Source organism: Opisthorchis viverrini, assembly GCF_000715545.1.
Source record: "Opisthorchis viverrini unplaced genomic scaffold opera_v5_158, whole genome shotgun sequence".
Taxonomy (NCBI): domain Eukaryota; kingdom Metazoa; phylum Platyhelminthes; class Trematoda; order Opisthorchiida; family Opisthorchiidae; genus Opisthorchis; species Opisthorchis viverrini.
Window position 1 is genome coordinate 420,356 of NW_008751812.1, and position 4,793 is coordinate 425,148.

The following is a 4,793-nucleotide window of genomic DNA, read 5'->3' on the forward strand; positions in this document are numbered from 1 at the left end:
TTGTCCGGTGCCAAGCGCGCTGAGTCATCGGTAACGTTGTCGGGTTGCAACCGGGGCATGCACTCAACCCTTGGTATACAATGGGATAATTAACAAGGTGATTTTTCCCCCAATATGATATACCGAGGGGACCGCACACGAGACGTGGCATACTGTCATCTGTGTTCCTTTTTTGACCCACTTTGTATTGTGACATCACTTAGCTTACCACCTAAGCAATTGCTACAAAGGCTATGTCGAACCTGCCTGGGATGGGACACTCCTATCGACCAGTCATGTGCAAAAGAGTGGACAGAATGAGTTGACTCTGTCCCCTCACTCGGTGTATGTCCTCAATCGACGCGAGCTACCGGGGTGAAGCAGAGCTGTACCTGTTCAGCGATGCCTCAGAGACAGGATATGAGATAGCTGCACGTTCGGTTCTTTGCTGGACTTAATCGACCTTGTCGTCGATTGCTTTTCGGTAAGTCGGTGTCCCCTCCCAAAACAGTTTCGATCCTTCGGCTAAAGCTAACAGCAGCCGTGCTTGCGGTGAAGATATTCCGTATCATTACCAAGAATCTCAAAAACGGCGTTTTATTGCCCGTCATGGAAAACCTTAGGAAATATTTAGTGATACCGGTTCGAACTTTGTCGGAGCTATCAGTGAACTGCCTGGACACTTAAAATCGTGGGATCAACAGCAGGTCAACGATCTGTTGTTGAGACAAGAATTTCAATGGCACTTTCAAACGCCCTTGGCAAGTCATCAAGGAGGTGTATGGGAAAGAATAATACTTTCTGCGAGACATGTTTTTACCGCTATCGCCTGAGAGCAAGTCGCTCCCGATGCGATTCTTCTGACATTCATGTCGGAGGTGGAGAGAATAGTAAAAAACGGCCAGTAGTGTCGCTCAGTTCGTATATCAGGGACAAGTTATCCTTGTCACCGAACATGTTAATACTATCAGAGGAGAACACAGAGCTACCCTTCCACGGCAGCTATGCTGAAAATTTCACTAGAAAATGGAAACATGCGGACTATCTGGCTGACGTATTCCGGAAATGGTGGGTGAAGAAATAACTACTCACATTACGAATCAGACAGAAGTGGTAACTGAAGACTCGTAACCCGAAAAAAGGTGATGTAGTGCTGGTGGTTAGTGATGGGGTGCAAAAAGAAAGGTGCACATTAGGCATTATTACTTCATGTGAAGTTAGCTCAGATGGAATCGTGAGAACGGTTTCCGTGAAAACAGCAACTGGAACTACCTGCTGTGACATCAGGCGCTTGTGCCTGCTTGAGGGCGATGAGTAGAGTGTAGACTTATTGGGAAACTTGGCGTAAACCATGGAAAACGCCTGGTGTCGAGTATTCCCGTAGAGGTCAGCGTTCTCTCTCCCCTAGACCTGTCATATCCTAGCGCCCTATTTGATCGTATCCTCGAACCACTTTACAACGCATCGCTCGGAGAAATTTGATGGCCGGTGTATCGCACGCAACGCTTGAAAAAAAATTCTCCCACCCAATCCCCCTGAAGTCGATTGCATAAATTCAAATGTTCCACTTAACCTTGCCTGCTATTCATTCACATTTTATTATTATCGCATCACCCCATATCTATCTCATCCATTAAAACATTGCGTTGCACGTACTATGAACATGTTCTTTGTTCTTCGCATGAACCGTATTATCACCCGTTAAAATTCGCATTTTCGGTGCACTTTTCGAACTGGTTTCACACGCTTAGTACTCGTTTCTTTGTCTGTCGTCAGTTTAACTGTCGGTCGATAACTGTCAAGGTTTGTTGTACATTAATTGATAAATTGATGTTTTGTCATATAGTACAGCACATTTTCGTCGGAGTCGATTTCGTTTTGAATTCGAAGCATTTACTCGACATTTCGGCTTTGTCGCTTACATACGTCACTTCCAATCTTATCAAAAATTCATTACGAATGGCATCCAACCAACCTGATCTTCGTGGAAACAGATATTCGTTAACTCTTGCAAAAGTTACACCCCTTTAGAGCGTTACAGCATATGTGGTCCATCGAAGGTTCGTGGAGGAAGCATCGCTCGCGTGGCAGAGCATCTTTACCCGGTGTTTCGTCAGTCACTCGACAGTGGCAGTCTTGCTTGTGTTTGGAAGGAAGCCACTGTCACGTTATTCCACAAAACTTGCGACGGCCTATCACTCGGTAGTTACAGGGCTCTCAGACTTACTAGCGTACCGTGCAAGTCGATGGAACGCAACCAAAAGCGGGGTATTCTAAATCACATCAGTACAAGCGACTTGGCATCGCAAACGCAACAACACTCCCTTCCAAACCAATCTTGTGTGACACGCATCCCCGTATCCATGAACATTTTGAGCCAAGGTAAAGGCGGGTAACCAATATCGGATGCCGTATTTTCAGTTTACTCAAAAACTTTGGACCACGTCTCACGTCCCGAAGCTCCGCACGCTCAAGTCTCGCGGCATTCAGGGGAAAATTCTACGCCAACTCGAAGCGTTCCTACCAAACAAGACATTCCGCGTGAAAGTATACTAAGGCTACTCCTCTCTGGCACCGGTCATCGTTGGAGTGGGACCATTTCTGTTTTCAATCTACGTCAGCGAGCTTTAAGATTTTCCTTCAAGTCCATGTGTACGTTTTACAGACGACTTAAAATCCTGGGGGTACAACGCCAGCGCCATCCAAATGGACCTAGACACTGCAAGTCAGTGCTCACTAGATCAACACATTTCTGTGAATAACGAAAAGTGCGTCCATATGCTATTCGAAGGAGGCGCATTGGGCATCTTCGTCGTGCTTAGTAAGAGTGGACCGCAAAACTTTGTGAAGATGAATGCCAATATTCATTAGGGTACTCGGCTCTCTTCAAACATGTCATCATCACTGCACCATAAAAATCGACACAAAAGGCACTCACCGTTCTACGGATCATTCCCCCGTATTACTCACATAGCTTTTTAGGTTGTCTGCGGCGTCTACGTCAGATCACCTAATAATAATAATGTTTATTCCCAACTAGTGGGTGGTATACCGTCTGGTATGATCGTAAGTTTACAGTCGTTGTGATAGACTAGTCCCTCAAACCTCCCATTGTATTTCAAGGCACCCGCGACGACGTGGTCCTGTGCTACGTTGTGCGTCCCATTCATTTTTAATGACGAACACGTCTGCGTTAGGCGATGAAACGAAATGGAATGGGGCAACCAGGTGTCAAGAACGAAACTTTGGTGGACTGATGATGCGGTGACCAGCAAAACGCAGCGGCGCCGACGATTTCCTAATTGAAGTGGGCCGGTGAGTAACATCTTACATTGTTTCCAGTGTCACTTCGGTGGAATGATGCCTCACGGGCTTCATCCGTAACCAAAATTCTTGCCACGAGACAAAAAACGCTGTAGAAATTATGCCACAAGCCTCCGATTCCGTCCAAAAGTAGTTCCTCTACAACCATATGTAGATTGCATTTGATATGAATGACAACAGTTCATCAGATGGTTTCCGTACATTGACAACCAACGTAAGTGTAGCGGCACCCATTGCGGAAAAGCGCAATGAACACTTGAATAGTTTAATTTCATGTCACTCTTTAGGTTTATGTCCCAATTTTGATCCACTCTGATCCTTTTTCTGTAGACCGGTTTGATGGCTCAGGGTTTCCGTTCATGTGGTGGTGATTCTGTTTCTAGTGATTTACGAAAAAGGCCGGTTGTCCTACTTTGCTATGCTGTAAGCTGGTCACTGGCCACTGGCTATCAATTTTCTGGAGTAACCTGAGCTGTTTTTCAAATAATGTTAGTGACAATAATAGGTTTACTTCTGAACTCGTATAGAGCACATCAATTAGGGTACAATGTGTGACGCTGCAACGTGTATTTGCCCTCTTAAGCAAAGTCTGAATGCAGACAAGTCACTTTTGTCTCGTGAGGTACGTTGTATGATGTGGAATAAAACAAAGCATGAGGAAGACAGTGGATGCGGGTGCACTAATCAGATTGGCCGACCGCTTCAAAGAGAAGCGATGGGTGTGCAGGAAGCGGCGGTTACGGGTATAATTCTGATTTCAGCTCCAGTGTCTACCAAAAATTCGAACCATAGGGTTTGTTGGAATGAAGGACAGCGACACTTGCTCAGTGGCTTAATCATCAATGAAATTGTGATGCATGACCTGCCTCGCTGCAAACCGTTTTAAGCAGGTGAATACGCTTAAATTCTCTGTATTTATTACTAATAATGTATATCCCCAGCTTGTTAGTGGTGTACCGTCAGATACGATCATGCGTTTACAGTCAGAATGATGCGTGAATGAGGGTTTGCGGTTACTGAATGGCCCACGAAAAGGAGGAGAGTGTCATAAACCGTAGGTAATACTTAATAAAATAATTATGGGTTCACATCCAGCTTGTAAGGAACTTGCCGATTGAAGCATGGTCGGGTCGTTACGACCTGAATGCGGCAGGCAGAAACACAACGGGCAGGAAGGTGAAAACAGTGAGGCATGCTTATTACTTGAAAGGTCATCGCAACTGAGGGAACCAAAAGAACTAGGTCAATGGGCGTGAGGTCCGACTAGATCAAAGATGAAGCCGGCTGACATGAACTATAAGTGACAACGGTTATCACCCATGAATGACCTTGGGCGATTGAGTAGATAACCAGAGTTACAACAAACAAAAATGGGGATGGGTATAGAGTAATTCGAAGTAGAATCAGATGGTAAGGTTTGTCACGAATATATGGTATAAAATGAGGCTAAGTAAGCTCACTGGTGCCACCGCTGTAGGGAAAACAGTGCA